At 50.2% G+C, this 19,720-nt stretch overlaps 1 long non-coding RNA gene across 1 annotated transcript; it reads right to left on the bottom strand.

The window, feature by feature from the left end:
• Positions 1 to 5,553: 5,553 nt before the first annotated feature.
• Positions 5,554 to 11,583, bottom strand: LOC115291046. Its single transcript, XR_003908384.1, has 2 exons — positions 11,529 to 11,583; positions 5,554 to 6,080 (listed from the first exon to the last, which is right to left on the bottom strand). It is a non-coding gene; the product is annotated as an uncharacterized LOC115291046 (long non-coding RNA).
• Positions 11,584 to 19,720: the final 8,137 nt, after the last annotated feature.

Raw genomic sequence — 19,720 nt, 5'->3', positions numbered from 1 at the left:
GCTGAATCACAGGGTAAGCACATTTTACATTTTAATAGGTGCTGCCAAATTGCCTTCGAAGTGGCTGTACCAATTAATACTCCCACCAACAATGTGCACAAGTCTGGGTTTCCCACACTCTTGCCAACACTTAATTCCACAAGTATTTTTGGAATCTGGATCCTGCGTGAGGCACTAATGAGGTTACACGAGGTGGAGAGGAAGCAAAGTCGAATATAAGCTTCAGGAGACGCGGTATCACAGCCCCAAAGAGAAAATGCTCATTCTCCCCAGAGATTCGCGGGACAGGGCGACGGAAACAAAAAGCAAGGAAAGGATTTTCAAATTGCATCCAGTGACTCACAAAAATTACTTAATTAGCTCTGGAGTGCTAATTTGTACTAAGATATGACACATAGGTCTGGCCCAAGACTGTATCAAGAGCAAATCCTGTTTGCTTAATTTTACAAATAAATTGTGTTTTTCCTTATTATAGATGGATATATATTTGGCTGTGTCCAAAAAATAAATAAGTAGACAATCCTTGAAATGTACATGCCATTTAACCAAGCAATTATTTTCTGCATATATCCTAGGGAAATTAATCCAAAAAATTTACAAAATGTAAGTGTAAGGGGCGCCTGGGTGGCTCAGTCGGTTAAGCGTCCGGCTTCGGCTCAGGTCATGATCTCACAGTTTGTGGGTTTGAGCCTCACGTCGGGCTCTGTGCTGACAGCTCGGAGCCTGGAGCCTGCTTCGGATTCTGGGTCTCCCTCTCTCTCTGCCCCTCCCCCGCTTGTACTGTGTCTCTCTGTGTCTCAAAAATAAGTAAAAGACATAAAAAAGTGTAAGTGTAAGAATTTTCATCCCCAGCATTAATATCCCCAGAAAATGGAAAAGTACCCAACTTATTCAAACTATTCAAAAATAAGGAATTAGTTAAATATTTTAATGATTTTGAACAGTTAATTCAATAGAATGTTCAACAAATCAAGCGATTTAGAACTATCATGCAGCCATCAGAGATGATTTACCTGTTGTCATGGAAAGATATTTGGAAAGTAGTGTGTGGTATTAAATAAAAAGAAAAGCAGGGTGCCTGGGTGGCTCCGTTGGTTAAGCAAATAAATGACTCTTGATTTGGGCTCAGATTATGATCTCACAACTGCGCTAACAGTGCAGACCCTGCTTGGGATTCTCTCTCTCCCTCTCTCTCTTTCTGCCCCTGCTTGAGCACATGCTCTCTCTCTTTCTCTCAAAATACATAACTAAACTTAAAAAAATAAAGCCACCACCAGACATGTGCTGCGGACCCACTGTGCGCCGGGCACTATGCAGAGAAAATCCTGACGACTGCAGGCAGGTTCCTTGCTTTCCGACCTTCCCGCTTCTGCAGGCTTCTCCAGGTCGGACCTGAGCAAACTACTCATGGTCGGCTCTTGCGCCCCCTGGGACCTCACTAGCACCGGTGGATTGCTTCGAATTCTTGCACCGCGTACAACCGTGCCCCGCTTGCTTAACGTTTCTGCTTTCCAACACCATTGGACGTAGACCAGTGCAAAGAGCGCCCGTCCTACCCACAGAACCAGCAGAGCAGAGCTCTTTCTCCCAAAACCGTTCTCTGAGGGAAGGCTTCTAGAACATGGGCAGGAATGTAACGGTGCTGACTCGGGATCCCTGTTTAGCTCTTTTGGCGCCTGACTTCACATCATCGGGCTTCGGTGGGCCCAACGGCAAGATGAACCGGCAGGTTGGTGTGAAGTGAGTCACAGTCACACAGACGATCCTGGTGCACGGCTGCCTCCAGGTATTAGTTCCTTTCCCATCTTCTAGTTTCTTGTCAAAGATCAGTTTCTTGGGGCACCTGGGCGTCTCAGTCGGTTGAGTGTCCATCTTCGGTTCAGGTCATGATCTCGCAGTTTGTGAGTTCAAACCCCGCATCAGGCTCTGTGCTGACATATCAGAGTCTGGAGCCTGCTTCAGATTCTGTGTCTCCCTCTCTGTCCCTCTCTCTCTCTCTCTCTCTCTCTCTCTCTCTCTCTCTGTCTCTCTGCACCCCTCCCCCGCTCACACTCTGTCTCTCTATCTCTCTCTCTCTGAAAAAAAAAAAAACATTAAAAAAATCTATTTCTTTACAGAAGTCATTAGTCTGAAAAGTAGACAGATGCGGTACTTCAGCCGGGATGTTCATTTTCCTTTCTCATCTCCTTTGAGACAAAGCGGTCTGGCCTGTCCAGAGATTCCCTGAAAATGCTCACCAATGCGACCTGATAGTTAGCAGGTGACCAGATTCTAGGAGTACAGATAAATCAAGACAAATAAACCAACCCCAGCACATGCCCATGGGCGAGGGTCTGCCCTACCTACTTCCGAAACTCAAAGCCCTTGTCTCTGTTTCTGACCTCTCCGGTCTAGGCAGTGGAGTGGATGGGAGATGTAGAAAGGGGTGCACAGAAGAGAAGCTGAAGGAAACCACAGCGCACATGACTCAAGGCTGGTCAGCAGTCCCGTCCGTCTACCCAGCCTCAGCGATGACTCAGACAGGAGGCAACTCAGCCAGTGGTTTGCCATTCTCTGACTTTCTTGGAACTATTCACAAAAATAAGTTCTCTTCTTTCTGCTCAGGTAGTTTAGTTGGGAGAACATGAGCCTACATGCGTTGGGAGCCACTGTGTTGAGAAATTCTGCCCGGGGAGAAAGTCTAGCCAAGGGATGGGAAGGGAGGGACCAAGTCCTAATAATACTGTATGGGTCTTCTGGGTCTAACGTTACCTGAGGCCAAACCCATGCCTGGACTCCAGGTATAGGAGGCTAAACCAATACCCACAGCCCCTCTCTCCTTCCTCTCTCAGTGGAGGCTCCTTCTGAAGACCCTGAAATAAGGATTCATATGCAATAAAAATTTATTTGAGAAGCAATCCCAAAAAACGCCAACAGCGGAAGGAGGAAAGAGGACAGAGGAGAGAAGGTACATTATGGAGCCGATAACAGCCAAAGGCCAACCTGGGCTCAGTCCCACTCCGGAACTCCCACACTTTGTGAGAGCCTGGGTTTCAGAGCCATCCTGCCCAAGGGGCAGGGAGGGGGGCTGGGGTGCTGACCCACCTCTCCTGCTGTGACTAAGCCAGGCTACCCCCTCCAGGCGCGGATGACCTTTCCCTTCCAGCCCGCCAGGGAATAAACAAAGCAGGCCCTTGAGTTTGCAGTCTGCAAACCGGTGTGGGCTGCACCAAGGGGCAATGAACGGGATACTCTTGTATCTTTTTCCTTTTTTTTTAATGTTTTTTATTTATTTTTGAGAGACAGAGAGAGACAGCGGGAGCAAGGGAGGGTCAGAGAGAGAGGGAGACACAGAATCCAAAGACAGGCTCCAGGCTCTGAGCTAGCTGTCAGCACAGAGCCTGGCATGGGGCTTGAACCCACGAACCACGAGATCATGACCTGAGCCGAAGCCAGTCGCTCAACCAGCTGAGCCACCCAGGTGCCCTGTCTTTTCTTTTTCTTTTCTTTTTTTTTCTTTTCTTTTTTTTTTTTTTCAGGGGTTACCAGGGTCAGGGGTGGGTTCCGGAGGCTTCCTGCCATTTGCAAAGGAAAAACATCCTGACTAATATACCTGATACTTCCACCCAACTCAGAGGTCATCCTAGAAAGTTCCCTGATTTCCTTCCTGGACCTAACCCCATCGCAGATGTGATGCCGGCGCATTGTCACGACCCGCACCCACACGGACATGGCCGCAGAGACAGGCAGAGTGGTAGAGGCGGTCAGCCCTGTAGGCTTCCAGAGTCAGCAGGCCCCCTCACCCCGGGAAACTGTACCATGTGCCACGGCTCTCCTGGCCTCCACCGGATGTCCCACAACCCAGGCCTGGCCCCCGGGCCGCCCACAGCACTGCCAAGGCAACCAGCAGGCCCATCAGGAGCTTCAACATCCCCCACACCCAGAAGCCGGGGAAACGCCGGCCCCCAGCCCTCCCCTGGCCAAGTCTGAAGGGTGGGGGGCCCGGATAGTCATAACCATCTCTCCCCCAACCCAGGGGGATGCCTGGGATGGAGGGGGTGGAGGGGGCCCATGTGTCTCCTATCAGTTTGCTTCAAGGTGATAAATACCTTTTGTTTCTATTGTGAACGTGATCTTTCTTTTCCATTATTTCTTCTAAGTGGTTACTGTTGGAAATAGGAAAGCTATTGATTTTCGTACATTTATTTTGTGACTGGCTGCCTTACTGAACTCTCATTATTTCTAATAGTTTCTCAGTTCAGTTCTCCCGAAGGCGGGGGGAGAACGTAGGCGATGTGACAAAACTGACAACAACATGTGAAATCGACCACCATTCTATTTGTTCCGAGACGTGTGGAAAAATCAAGGCAGAAGCAAAATCCCACTCGTGCTGCGTGAGTCCTGTGTTTCCAACTCGCCCTCCCCCCCATTTCAGCGCCCTTTACCTAAATCCCCCTGGGGAAAGGCCACCCCCCCCATCCCACCCCCCACCTCCAGTGTGGTGAAGATAGTCTTTGAAACTCAGACTCAGAAAAGTCCTTTGTTGAAGCAAACAGTCAAACCCCAAGGCTGCCTGGACTGTCAGCCAAGGGCAGAGGCCCGGGACAGGGCTGGCTCTCTTCTAAGCCTGACCCCAGGCTGTTGCCCCTCACTGTGGCCCCTTGCCCAGTTCCCACTCAGCCCCCCTGCAAGCAGCCCTCAAAACTAACTGTGCGACTACTGGGTGCCCGGTCCGGGAATGTCAGCACACACACGTTTCGGTCACTGCCTCTGTCCTTCCGAGCACAGAACATTCTGGCAGACGTGCTGATTTTGTGTTACCAGATTGATCGCACACACTCTTGGATATACACTTTATTACTGACTCAGCTTTGCCCTCCGGGAGGCACCACACAGCCCATGCCTTGCCAAGGTGCCCCGCCATCCCGCTTACACTTACCCTCCCTGGCTTCTGTGGGACCTGGCTCCCGGAGGACTGCCTTCAGGAACCAGAGCTGCTTTGCCCACACCCGCAGAGACTGGGAATGCCTGGGACTTGACGTTGCCTAGTGCTGACAGGTGCGGTGTCTCAGGCTCCCCGCTGCCCTGCGGCCCGGGAGGAAGCCACCCCCAGGGGCTGCGCCTGCGCTCTGCCCTGACCACCCCCCTCCCCCGCACATCTTTAGTGCATCCCTTGCACACAGTCCTCTCCCCGGGGTTAGTTCTGGGGAATCTGACCTAAGACACAGAAGGAGCATCTGACCCCTCCCTCCATGGCCTTAGTCTCCTCATCTGTCAGGTTGACATAATTCGAAAGTCCCCTGAGAAAATGATTGGGATCTTGTCATGGACTGAACTGTGTCCCCCACCCCAAATTCCTATGTTGAGGGGCACCTGGGTGACTCACTCAGGTAAGCACCGGACTCTTGGTTTCGGCTCAGGTTCAGTGGGGTCGAGCCCCACATCCGGCTCTGTACTGACAGTGCGGAGCCTGCTTGGGATTCTCTCTCTCTCCTTTTCTCTCTGCCCCTCCTCCCTCATGCTCTTTCCCTCTCAACATAAATAAGAATAAATTTTAAAAAAACAAGAAGATTCTTATGTTGAACCCCAATGCCAAGGTGACTGTATTTGAGACAGAGCCTCCACGGAGCGAATCAAGGTTAAATGAGGTCATATGGGTGGAGCCCTCATCCAATGGGATCAGAGTCCTTAGAAAAAGACACCAGAGAACTCACACGCTCCGTCCCTGCCCTCCGTGCACTGAGGAAAGGCCATGTGAGGACACGGCCAGGTAGCAGCAAGCAGGTGAGGAGGCCTCAATAAGACTGAATTTGCCAGCGTCTTGATCGCAGACTTTCAGCCTCCAGATCTGTGAGAAAATAAATATCTGCTGTTTGTCCGTGGTTTACATCACCCAGTCTGTGGCACTTTGTTACGGTCGCCCAAGCGGATACAGACTCCTCCACCTGCTGTCTGGCGGGGACGCCGAACAGCCTCGTCCGCCTCATTCAAGTGACCCATCGCCGTGAAATACAATTTCGGAGGCTCTGGAACAGCTCTGCCTCACTCCAGGGAGAATGAAATAACGTGGAAGCCATAGACCAGAGGTTGGCACATGTTGCCTGTAAAGGGCCCGAGAGGAAATACCTTCAGCCTCACAAGCCATGCGATCTCACAACTATTCACTTCTGCTGTGGCAGTGCAAACGCAGCCACAGACAGGGTGTAAGTAACAGGTGGGGCTGTGTGCCAATAAAACTTTATTTAGAAAAACAGACCACTGAGGGGCTGAGAGCTGCCTCTGGCTCTTCGGGCTGGGAGTTTTGCAAACCTCAGATCCACGCCCAGTTTGCAAAGATGAGGACGGGGGCGCCTGGGGGGCTCAGTCGGTTAAACGTCCGACTTCGGCTCAGGTCATGATCTTCTGATCTCACAGTTCGTGGGTTCGAGCCCCGCATCGGGCTCGGTGCTGACAGCTCAGAGCCTGGAGCCTGCTTCAGAGTCTGTGTCTCCCTCTCTCTCTGTCCCTCCCCCACTCATAGTGTGTCTCTCTTCGTCTTTCAAAAACAAACGTTAAAAAAAAAAAGTGAGGACAAACACAGAGGGCCGTCCAAGGACGTGCCCCAAGTCCCACAGGGAGTTACGCAGGCAGACTAGGAAGAGATGCCCACGGTCCTTGTTTCCTTTCCATTGTTCAGGACTGAGGCTGTCATGGGTGGGCTGAATCACCAAGGTTTCTGTGAGTGCTGGGAACAGAGGGGGATGGGACACCCGGGAGGAGCCGGGAAGGGCAAATGCCAGCAGAAAGCCAGGAGCAGAGGCGGCCTGCAGCATGCCCTCTGAGCCAGCCCAGGGAGGTGCCAGGTTCCTGGACCACCACAAGGTGCTGCTGACCCAGGACTCTGGCACCCCAGTGTTCTTCAAAGGAAGATGGAAGCCAGGCCCTCTCCCTGCCAAGGCCAGTGGGAAGGGCCCGGAGGGAAGAGTCCCTCTGGCCGAGCACTGAAGAGAATGGGTGAGGCGAAACGAGGTTCACACCACGGTGACTGGAATGCCCACCTGCCCAGGTGTCCCCGGCTTCATCCTCTCCCGGGGACTTCGCATTAGGTGGGAAGCTGTGGACCTATTTCGAGACACCAACTGCACCAACTCTGACCCATGGAGACAGCGCCGGGCGGAAGCCTTGCAAAGTCCGGCCATGGACCCGGGGGAAGGTCAGAGAGACCCGCAGCTATCAGGATCTGCGGCCTCTTCTCTCTGTCTCTCCCTGTCTCCCCTTCACTGCCACAGACACTGAGCTCAGAGGAGAGCGTCTGTCTCAACAGATGCAGGGAAGGGAGCGGCTGGATCCCAGCAATGACCTTCCAGGAGCCAGGAGACTCCCTGCCGGCCCCCCCCCCGCCCCGGGATGCCTCAGGGCCCCCTCGGCAGCCTCCGACCTCAGCATCTCCAAGTCCAAGCCTCAAGTTTTAAAGAAAGCAATTTTCAGATTTGGAAAGAGAAGGAAAGGGGGGGCGTCTGGAGCAGATGAACCCGGCCTGCTTGGGATTCTGTTTGACCATCCCAACACCAGGGAAAGGTGAACCCAACAGGCCACCAGCAGCCCAGGAACAGATGTTTTAGAATCTTCGTATCAACAAGATTTCGGTCTTCAATCATCTCCAATTAAATAAAACCTAAGCAGTAGGAGTTATTGTAGACACGCAGGGTAAAGAAAGAAAGGGGAGGGGGGAAAAAAGAGTTTTGTATCACATGACTTTTATGCAGCAGAAACTTAATGAGAAACACACCACATTTCCAGAACCCTCTTTCTAGTCAGGGCTCCTGCTGAGATAAAAGGTCACAAGAAGAGAAGGAGGGAGAGAGGGCGACGGGCAGCCTTGGAGCAGGGAGGCACTTTGGAAAGATGGGCCCAAATTTCATACAGGCTGCTATCAGGCCGGAGAGTCTAGACTGATGATTTTCTTTGAATGCCAGATGTGAAGCGCTTTCATAAAAGAATCTCAGACATCACCCATTTAAAAACAAATCGACCCAAGCTGCATTCACTGATGCAAAGGAGAACTTTCTGTCCCAGACTGCATGGAAAGCCTGCTGGCCTGGGGGAGGGCGGGGGCTCGGCCTCCGCTGCGCGTCCCGCTGCTGCCCCCTGCAGGCGGTGAGCCGCAGCGCGCCTGGGCCGCCGGCCAAGGCTGGGTCCGAGGGCTCAGCCGGGCCTCTGCCAACCCGTGGGTGGAGGTTTTTGTCCCTCTGACCCAGAGTGGCAGGAGAATGGTCCTCTGCGACGTGCGGGATTACAGCTGGAAGGACTGAGCCCCAGCGTTACACATACCGTCCCATTCAATCATTAACCCTGCAAGGTGGAGACACTGGCCCTTTTTATAGATGAAAAATCACAGATCCCAAGAAGCCCAAGTGCTTTGCCCAGTGAATGAAACTGCTTGAATCAGTGTCCGTTTTGATACCCAGTGCCCTGGGTGCTGTGGCCGCCAATGCCACGATGCCTGTCTCAGGGAAGATGGGACGGAATTTCCAGACCAGACCAGCAAGAAGGAGCCCACAGGGCCAAACTGGGGGTCCTCACATCCCTGTGGCCTCAGGCTGGGAGTGACCAGAGGGTGCACCTGCCAAGATGCTGGAGGGAGGCTCCCCGGTTCCCACGCCCCAGCCAGGGCTCAGGGCGGGTTTGCAGAGCAAGGAGTGTCCTGACAGCCCTGCATTCCTCTGTTGTGGCTGTCTTGGGCTGTGACCCCTTAAACAGGGACTGAGCCTGTAAAACAGCTCTGAGATGACCCCTAACCCGAGACATCCCACTTGGCAGCAGGTACAAATCGTAATGCCAGACGCTCAGGATCAGCGACCTTTAGGAGGGGCCAGGCACAGCAAGAAGCCCACAAGTGACTCATGTTTAATCCAGTGTGACAGGACCTCTGCCCCCAAGGCTCGGGGCAGCCCAGCCCCCTGGCTGCCTGCTCCCTGCTGTCTCGGGGACCAGACTAGCACTCTGGAGAGCATTTGGTTCTCCGCCGGTGCTGGTGACCTAAGATTCTATAGTGCACCCTTGGGCATTCCTTCCTTTTCTGCACCTTCCTAAAGGAGCCCGCACACCTCTCTGACCCCATCTCTCCTCGGGGCTCCTGATGGATCCAGAGAGCAGAGCACCCCCATCCTGCTTCTCCAGTGTTCCCCGCAGCCCTCCTCCCCTCTTCCAGTACATTCCAGGAGGGAGTAGATGGGGAATGAAGGACAGCTAAGGTCAAAGAGGAGCCCCAAGGCTGCTGGTGTGTGTAACAGAAGTGAGAGCCACAGGGAAAGCACTTTTAAGCCTCCAGCTGGTAATAAAAGAAAAAATGCAAAATAATGCACATGGTTTTCCATTGCAGCAATGTGGCCACATGGGACCATGGTGAGGGGGGAGGTTTTAGAGCCATAGCCTGGGTTTGAAGCCCCCTTGGCCACTGACTAGCCTGGTAAGGATATAGAAGCACCGCCTTACAGGGCACAGGGAGATGTTTGAACGAGGACGCCCTTTGACCCTTGCCTGGCACGTGATAAATGTACCCAGGAGTAGGAAGAGGAGAGAAGAGCAAACAAAGTATGGTCCAGCCGTAGAGCTACAGTAGTAAGCACACAGAGCACTTTACAGTTTGCAAAGCTCTCTTGGTTCTGTCCCTGTCCCTTGGATGCTCACAGTGGCCCTAGGAAGTGCAAGCCGTAATGATCCCCACATGACAGGTGAGAACACTGAGGTTCCAAAGTATTCAAGAGGCTTGCTTGTCATCCGCACAGACTTCCCAATGGGTAACAAAACAGATGCAAAAGGAGGATGGGTCTGACTAGGGCCATTTGGAATTTTGCCATCAGAAAATCCAGAAAGATAGGTGTTGCTGATTTGCACCCAAGCACGCTCGGGGTCTTGTGGGCGCAGGTCTCTGTCTTACACATGTCGAGGGCGGGGGGGACGGGCGGGGGGTCCAGCTGCCTGTGGGTCCCCTCGGGGTGCAGACGGGGCAGGGACGAGAGCCCAGCGCCTACTCTCGGGTCTCTCTCTGGCTTCAGGGCATGCATACTTCGTGAGGTCTCCAGGGACGTTCAGCCGGGGTTTGCCACTGAACTAAGGCAGATTTTGGCAAGCCGGCAAGGGGATGTTGTCACCCTGTGTGGGTTCCAGTCTCCCTGCCTCCTGGTTTCCGTTACAGACACCAGCACAGTCACCTACCCAAAGCGCGGCAAACCCCTCCAGTGGCCTGTTTACGCCTGCATCAGAGCGCCACCTAGTGGCAGGCGTTGGGCATGGCGCCCAAGTGAGCATTTCCTTCCAAAGCCACCTTCCTACATTTAGCCATTTAGCTAAAATGGGCACCATGCACTCAGCATGCTTGTGGCCCTTATCCTCTGGGACCCTGTCCGTATAACCTGCTGTGTGCCAGGCCCTTGGGTTTAACTATGCCCCGGCATCCAGAAGACACTAACTGGCTAATTGTAAACCTGACCCCGAGACAGCTTGGAGCATCTTCCCTCTTGTTCTCAAAACCTACGAGGCTCTCTGATGTCCCAAAGGCTTGGCAGAGTGGAAAGAATGCAAAGGTAGGCATTCAAATACCTGAATTCTCATACCTCCATCCTCACCGGAGCGCTAGGTGGACTTGAACAAGTCCGCCCGGGCGCCAAACCCACCTGTCCCCATGTGTACAACGGCGGTCAGACCCACCCTGATGGCGCATCACGTCGTGGTGACTCTGCTAAACAAACAAGTGATATTTCTCTGCAAGAGCCCGACAAATACGCCAAGAGAGTTTCTACACGCTTTAAAGAAATGGACAGCAATCCTGGCACTGTGGTGTTCCTTGCTTTTGTAGACGCTGGTTTCTCTGCATAGCATGCTCTCCCCCCGCCCCCCCTGCCTCCTCCCTCATACGCCCCTGGCCTCCTCCAGGAAGCTCTCTCTCCTGCCACCCCGCCTCTGGGCCCCTCTGCCACGGCTCCCGTCACACTTGGTTGTTATACCTTGTCTCTTCCTCCGACTAAACCATGTGCTCCCTGAGGGCAGGGACTGGGTCTTTTCACTCCTGCATCTGCTGCCCAGCAGAGTCCAGTGTACGGCTCACTCTCAATCCTGCTTTGGGTTACATGACTAAGCAAATGAACTAAATAAACAAACACTACTCTAGGTCATAAGGCTGTTTTCCTCTGTATTCTCTCAGAGACCGTCTTCTGAAAGCCACCTGGATTGTTGTGTGTGAGGCAGGGGTAAAGACTGACCTTTTCCCCCATATTCATATGTCGTGGACCCACAGTTTTATTAAAAAGACCGTCCTTGGCGCTCATGGATGGATCACGGTTGAGCCTCTGACCCTTGATTTCGGCTCAGGACATGATCTCATAGTCCGTGGGTTTGAGCCCTACATCGGGCTCTGGGCTAACAGTGTGGGGCCTGCTTGGGATTCTCTCTCTGCCTCTCTCTCTGCCCCTCCCCAGCTTGTGCACGCTCTCTCTCAAAATAAATTAATAAACTTAAAAAATGTTTAAATAAATAAATAGACCAGCTCGTCCCCACTACGCTGTAGTTACCTTTCTGATAAATCAGGTGACTATATGCATGGGTCCGTTTCTAGACTCTTTTCTGTCCCATTGGTTAATTTATCTTCCAGCTTCCTGAGCCAAAGACCCTGTTCCAGACTTACTCTACGCAAACAAACGACACAATTTAAGCCAATAACAACTTGAGGCAGCGCCACGCCCACTCGGGGGCCTGCGCAGGGGAAGGGGGCGCCGGGGTGGGCGGAGGCTGCCATCAGGGAGCCGCAGGTGAGCGGGAATCCAGAAGCGCCTCTCCGGGAAGGGAGAGCCTCAGGGAGCTCTGAGCGGCTGCGCATCTCGTGGGACCCCCTAGAGGCGGGCTGTCCCTGTGACAAGCAGGGGAGCAGAGAGGCAAGCCAGGCGCTGCCTGAAGCCCCTGACCGGGGCGGGGAACGTGGGCGCCGCCCGGAGCAGACTTCACTGCCCCCTGCTGCTCTTAGCCCTGCAGGCAGCTCTAGTGTCCAGAGGCTTCTGACAGCCGGGGCTGGAGAGATGCCGAGAATCCAGGGGAAAGACTTGTTGAGAAATGCCCCAGTTCCTCTTAGCCCTCAGGAAACTCATAGGAGTGAAAAAGCACCTCTGGGGACAGTGGGCACAGGGGAGCCACCACTCAGCCACTTGCTGCCACAGGGGAGGGGAGCCCGTGGTTGCCGGTTCTTCCAGTTTTCCAGGAGAAGCTGCAAATCCAAATTCCTGTGCGAGATGTTGAAATATTGGGGCGCCTGGGTGGCTCAGTCGTTGAGTGTTTGAGGTCGGCTCAGGTCATGATCTCAGTTTGTGAGTCTGAGCCCCACGTAGGGCTCTGTGCTGACAGCTTGGAGCCTGGAGCCTGCTTCGGATTCTGTGTCTCCCTGTCTCTCTGCTGCTCCCTAGCTCATGCTCTCTCTCTCTCTCAAAAATACTTTAAAAAAAATTTTAAAAACATGTTTAAGTATTGGTGGCTAATTTTTTTAGGTTATAAACACGGTGAAGCACATACAACACATCTACAGGCCTGTACTTACAGGCCTATATCTACAGATACCTGACTGTATCTGACTATCTGATCATTATCAGATTGGTATCTTTGGAGTCAATAGAAGAAGAAGCCAATTATTTTACCCTGGAGTCTTGGGTATTGTTCAGATATTAGGAAGAAGAATGTGGAGGGGGGCATCCCCTATACACTGAGAAAATTTACTGTGAAAATGAGAAAATATAAACATGGCCCCCTGCCGGGTTACTTTTCCAAACCTAATTGCATTTTAATAATCTGGAGCTAATTCTGAAGGTAATAATTGTTTGGTTCTCACATTGGGTTTGTGTTGATTATTTTGGAAAATGTGTTGAAGCTTATTTTATTTTCCAATCTTGTACTACTTTAAGGAAAATTCATTACCAACAGAGCTTTCTGAACTGGGAAGGAAGAAATTGAAAACACTCATCTGTATATAAACAAACAGGCATGCTAAATAAATTCTTTTTACATGAGATATCTGGGCCATACTGATGAAATACAAATAAGGGAATATTTAAGGCTCAGAAATAGAATAAAAAAAGCTACGGAGCAGGTAAGGAAATGAAACAATAGTGTTTCGGGGATCATTCGGGACACCGTGGTGGGGGTGGGGAGAGGCGTTGCGTTTAGCATCATACGATGTAGCCGAAATCCAGATTCGTCTCTTTCAGGTAATGATGAGATTGTATGTTGTATGTGACCCTGCCCTTGAGTCATTCCTGCCATCAAAAGGGGGAACACGCTCCAAAGGGAATTTGTTCAAGCTTTGTCAAGCTTTCAGCGACGGGCAGCACCCCAGCCGGTGGATACTCTGTCACCCAGAGTTCTGTAATGAAAACAACAAGGGTGCACAGAGCCACCCACCCTGGACGTGCATGTGAACAAGGAGTCAGCCTTTATCAGGCGCCTGGGTGGCTCGGTCGCTTCAGCGTCTGACGTTGGCTCAGGTCATGATCTCACGGTTCATGGGTTCAGCCGCACCCCAGGCCCCGCCACCGTCAGCGCAGCGCCCCCTGTGGGTCCTCTGTCCCCTTCTTCCTCTGCCCCTCCATTGCTCATGCTCTCTCTTTCAAAAATGAGTAAATATTTTTTAAAGTTAAAAAAAAATTTTTAATGTTTATTTATTTTTGAGAGAGAAAGAGAGACTGACCGTGAGCCAGGGAGGGGCAGAGAGAGAGAGGGAGACACAGAACCCGAAGCCGGCTCCAGGCTCGGAGCTGTCAGCGTAGAGCCCAACGTGGGGCTGGAACACGTGAACTGCGAGATCATGACCTGAGCCCAAGTCAGATGTTTAACCGACCGAGCCACCCAGGCGCCCCAGTGAGAAAATATTTTTTTTAAAAAGAAAGAAGGCTTTATTATTTTAAGCCACTGAAATACGGTGGACTGCTTGTTTCTACAGCTCAGCCCCTCCCCTGACACCAGTCTGTAAGCCTGACTCCTTATCGTTACCTGAAAGGTCCTGAGCGTCTGCCTTAGGCGTGGTGATGCATGTTACCTCGCCAGCGACAAGTGCACTGAATTACTCATTTGTCTCCTGTACCCGACACCTCACATCCCCCAGTCCCCATTACATTTTTTATGTGTAATTATATATTGATGTTTTCCTTTCATTACGAGTTTCCTAAAGATAGGAACCCTTTCTTCTCATCGGTGTATCTCAAATAACAGCAACAAACGAAGCTAACGAACAAGATGTATTTCTCTTGGAAGAACAAGATTTGAACACGGTGCTCAACTGGTTAAAACAGGTTTATTTTTCACTCGTCATCAACTGAACACAAATTCGAACTACAGGGAGATATAATTGCAAGCCCATTAAAGCGGAAAATCAAAAAGGCCAGTGATACAAAATGTTGCAGAACCACAAGCAGAACTCACACCAGCTCGTGAGAGTGTCAGAGACACAAGCGCTTGGAAACAGCGTGCAGTTTCTTCACAGGTTCAGGGTGCACCCACCATGTGATCGAGGCGCTCCACTTCCAGATATTTGTCCGAGAGAAATAAGAACGTAAGCCCACGCTGTTAGGTATCTATTGCTGCGCAATGCTAACACCAATTTAGCAGCTTAAACAGCACAGAGTTCGTGTCTCAGCTTCTGTGGGTGAGGAGTCCACCGCAGCTTAGCTGGGCCCTCTGCTTCAACATCTAGCACAAGACTACCCTCAGGGGGTCCGCCCAGGGCTGGGGTCTCATCCGAGGCTTGACTGGGGAAAAGACCCAGCTGTGAGTTCATGTGGCTGCTGGCAGGAGTCAGTTCCTTCCTTGCAGGCCCCGAGCCCAAGGCCTCCATTTCTGGCTGGTTATTGGCCAGAGGCTGCCCTCAGTTCCCTGCCATGCGGGCCTCCTCACAGAGCACTGACCTCATCAAAGCCAGCAAGAACGTCAGTAGAGTTTGCCAGCAAGATGGAAGATACAATCTTTTGAAAGGCCATCACAGAAGCGCCATCCCATCCCCTTTGCCACATTCTATGGGTTAGAAGCAAGTCCTAGGTCCTGCCTGCACCAAGAGGGTGGAACCTATGCAAGAGTGTGAAAGGCAGGAGGTAGGGGCCACTGGGAGCCACCTTAGAGTCTCCCACACCCGTGCAAAGACTGGTTCACAAGTGTTCCAAGCAACTCTGTTCAAAGTAGGCCCAACCACCCAACAACCCATCCGCAGGAGAATGGAAAACATCATGTAAACACCCAACAGACCACTATTCATCTGTTGAAAGGAATGGGTTACAGGTAACACACAATGTGAATGGATCTCAGAGACACACTAGGTATAAAAAAGAAAAAAAGAGCCAGCCACAAACGCACACATAATGCATTTACACAGTGGTCAAGAACAGGCAAAGCTAATCTATGGTGACAGAAGCCAGGACAGTGGCTACATGGGGGCACCAGGAGTTGACTGGACGGACAGACAGGGGCAATCCAGCAGTGGAAATGTTGGCGATCGTGCTTTGGCAGTGGGGTGCGGGTGTATATAACTGTCAGAACTCATCAAATGCCTAGAATATCTGCCTTTTGTTGGGTGCTAAGTATATTTCAATAAAAGCTAGGTTTAGTCTCTTACCAACACAACAGTGTTTTTGTTTTTCCTCTTTAGCTTGAAGAACACTAACCCTGGTCATCCGCTGCCATTCCCATTTTTAAAAGTTTACTTCTACTGAAGGAAAAACGATACATGACAGCAAATGGGGGGGAAAAAATGTTAGGAGAACAGAATATTCACGAAGACATTTTGTGATCTAATCGATAGACCTTTTTGACTATTATTGCAAAATAATGGCCACAGGAGAGGGCTCTGCTCACAGATGGCCCGAAAATTATGTGGCTTTTCATATCATTATTATTATTAAATACAGAGCACAGACAGCATTTCAAGTTGGCGTGGGCTTTTGCACTCAAAGCAAAATATATCATCGAGGCACCGTAAAAGACATCCTAAGCTCATCCTCCTGCTATAGAAAGAGCATTTGGCGGGGGCTGGAAAGAGTCCAGTCGCTGGACCGCCCAACCGCAGTGCAGAACCACAGGCCAGCTTGCAGGAGCAGATGCGCAGGGCAGGCCAAAATGAAGGCTATCAACAGAATAAAAGAACACACGGGCAGGAAAACAGCAGGAGGGCAGCAGAAACAGAGGCAAGCACAGGGAAATAGACCAAGAACAGGAAATGTGCTGTTACTGATTTGCATGTTGGATTGGGCTGATACACACCATTTTTGGAATAGGAAATTAAAACGGGGAAGAACTTGTTTTAATGAACAAGAAAAGACAGAATGCGGGCAGAGTCACAATAACCTGGGAGAAGAGACCACTCTCTTCTAGTCAAATTAAATTCCAACAAAAAAGAGGGGGTGGGTGTGTGAATGAGACGGATTTTAAACAAAAGGGGAACAAAGGTCTTTGCGGTTGAGACATAGTGCATCCTAGGGCAAGCTAGCTGAATCTTTAACCATAACAGAAACACACTTAGAGGGAATAAATGCCTCTTTTTGTGTGTGTTGGGCGGGGAGGTGATAAATTTCTCAAGGTATATGGTTTGGCAGCTGGAAATCCAACAATAAAAGCAGAAAGGAGTAGAGAAAGGGTGTTTTGCTGTCCAAGGTCACGGATGTTGTCACTCATTGACCCCGTATATATTTAGCAAGGTCCCAGCCCGCAGCGTTCCTGACCCAAACTGACCACAGGATAGGTCGTCCTCCTCCTCCCTCTTTCTCTGTGACCTTCCCTTCCCCAGCACCCCACCAACTTTCATAAATGCTTTCCTCCCGTTCCATACCCCTCTGCCATGCGCAAGCCCCCAACCCCGAAGGTTCCAGATCCAGCCTGGACCGAAACCACCAACATCCCTGCCACACAGAGAATCAGAAGTATGCCAGAGCACGTGTGCCCATTTCTTTTACACACGATGATGCAGGGTCCTTTGAAACTACTTGCCTGTTAGAGTTGCCAAGTGAAATATTTTTGAATGGAATCATCTGATGTTCTGGAATTTGATCAAAATAATATTAGGGAATACGACGCAGCAATTAAAAAAACCAGTTACCACTAGGTGGATGAAGGTCACAGACAGTGTGAAGTCGGGAAACCAGACTGCACGTGACCTCATAGTTCATGAGTTCAAGTCAGCCTCAGGTGAGCTGGAGCCCCGCTTTGGGGGAGGTCAAGCCCTGCTTCATAAGACCTCGAACCCTGCCTCTCTCTGCCTTCGCTCACTTGTGCCCTCCTCTCGCTCTCAATTAAAAAAAAAAAAAAAAAGGAAGGAAAGAAAGAAACTAGTCCGCAAAAGGATATATGCTATATGATGCCATTTGTAGGAAGATCAAAAACAAACAAAACCACCTTTTGAGATACAGGTTAGAATAATGGATACCTTGTGGGGGAAAGCTGTGATAAAAATCACAGTCGTGGCTGCCTCTGGGCAGAGACATCACTGGATGGAGACAGGAGGGAAATTCCCGAGATGACTGAAATGTTCTTTGTCTCAGTTTAGTGACGGTACGTGGATGTATACAACTGTCGAAACTCAGCAAATACTTAAGATATATATGTGTTTCGTTGCATGCTAATGATATTTCAATTAAAAAACTAGGTTTCCTCTCTTGCCATCATAATAGCTATTTTTTTTAGCTTGAGGAACATTTATTCCGGTCATCAGTTTTCTTTATATGACGAATGCCATGGGGACTCTAGTTGCATGTAAATCTTTGTGCAAGCCCATGGGCATTCACTCTCCTTGCCAGTGAAGAAATGGGTGAAAATAACTGTCCTCTTACCTAGCTGTGAGAAGAATTCCAACCTGGAGCCACAAAACCAGCAGGACTTTGTCACTGACAAATCACCCAATGTAGGGTCTTCTTTCTGAATCACCACTTTTTCACACGATGTGTATCAAGGAGCCATACCACACAGGACCGGTGAGTAATAAAACAAATGTTCTCATTTGAGGGGAGTAAATGCACTGTATGCAGCGAGCCAGAGAGAACCCAAGGCCAGCTGCCCAGGTGAGCGAGGGACCGCTCTGCCCTTCAGGGCCCGGCACTGGGGGGCACCAGTGTGGGGGTGACCAACACACGCCCCTCACAGGTCCAAAGTTCTTCATGAAGAACTGAGCCTTCTCCCTAGGACCGAACCTCAGCCTTGGAGACCAAGCACACTGTCAAATAACCATTCAGTAAATCCGCAAGCTATCGATAAAGGGTCCTGCCTGTCCTAAAAATACTGGCGGCTCATCTGGAGGGCCCTCCTCGTCAAGGCGTGCTGGCCCTGAGCAGCAGGAAAGCCGCCGCCTGCGGACGTACGAGGCTCCGGTCGCAGCTAGAAACCGTTCTTTCTTCCCCTGGGGTTGTTTCTAGGTCTGGTTAGCAAGTCTCTGGCAGCTTTCGCGGACTGGCTTGTTTGTCAGTCTGCTGAATAAACAGTCTGAGGCTTGCCTCAGAAATGGCATTCTGCAGCCGTTTCACCTGCCAAGGATAATGTAATAGAATTATAAAACTCGATTAAAGTTCTGTCCTATGCCCCACAGATTATACAGACGGATATATATCATCTATATTTAAAAATCAGCATGATGATTCAGGCAAGACTAGGTGCAAGTTTGATAAGGACCAGGATATCTATAGAAGTCCAAAATATCTCCCACAAAAGTACTTATCAACTATAACAGGAAAAATCGTACTTTAGCCATGGAAAAAGCCGGTGGACATCATCTTAACAAAGGATTGATGTTTGTATCATCAAAAATGAAATCAACCCACGTTACATGCCTCACGATACGGCGCCCTGAGAAGAACACAAAATCACTTCAGGGATATTCTGGCCAAAATGCATAATCTGAATCGAATAATCAGAAAACTCAGAGAAAACTAAGCTGTGGAATGCCAAAGTCATGAAAGACAAAGAAAGGCTGAGGAATTGTTCCAAATTTTAAAACCCTAAGGCGATATGAAAACCAAATGCAATGTATAAACCTGGACTAGAAATAAAAATATCTGTAAACAACTCTAATGAAATAATTGGGGAGGTTGGAATGTAGACAATAAATCAGAAAATAGTATTGGCTCTATGTTTGATTTCCTTAATTTGACAACTATGCTGAGGTTACATTAATGTTCTTGCTCTTGGATATATTCATGGAAGTATTTAGGGGTGAAGGGACATGATGTCTGTAACTTACCCTCAAATGGTTCAGGAAAAAAAAATACCGTGGGTGCACATGTCTATGAGAGAGAGAGAGAGAGAGAGACAGAGAGACAGAGAGAGAAATAAACCAAATATGGAAACTGTTAATATTGGTGAATCTCTGTGGATCTTTCTTCTTAGAGAGGAGACTTGAGCAGGACTCGACCCCTTCCCTGGACACTGGCACACCAGAAAAGTCAGACGACCCCTCAGTTGATCCCAACAACAACAAAACGAGACTAGTTTTTGGTCTGGATGTGTGCTGGATGAACTGAAATGCCTCGAATCATCTTTGTTTTTTGCCCTTTATTTCTAGAGCTAATGTTGTACTGTACCTGAGTGCAGGTAAAATAAAGTCGTAAACAGTGCCGAATTTTACGGATGAACTTGGGGAAGAGAAAGAAAAATAAGATAAAAACATAGAGGGAGGGTTGGGGAGAGAGAGGGACACAAAACTTGAGAGACTATTGAATACGGAAAACGAACTGAGGGTTGAAGGGGGAGGGGGAGG

The sequence above is a fragment of the Suricata suricatta genome, chromosome 5 (genome assembly GCF_006229205.1).
Source record: "Suricata suricatta isolate VVHF042 chromosome 5, meerkat_22Aug2017_6uvM2_HiC, whole genome shotgun sequence".
NCBI classification, from domain to species: domain Eukaryota; kingdom Metazoa; phylum Chordata; class Mammalia; order Carnivora; family Herpestidae; genus Suricata; species Suricata suricatta.
The sequence above is the reverse complement of the archived record's forward strand: the minus strand, read 5'-3'. Positions and strand labels throughout refer to the sequence as shown.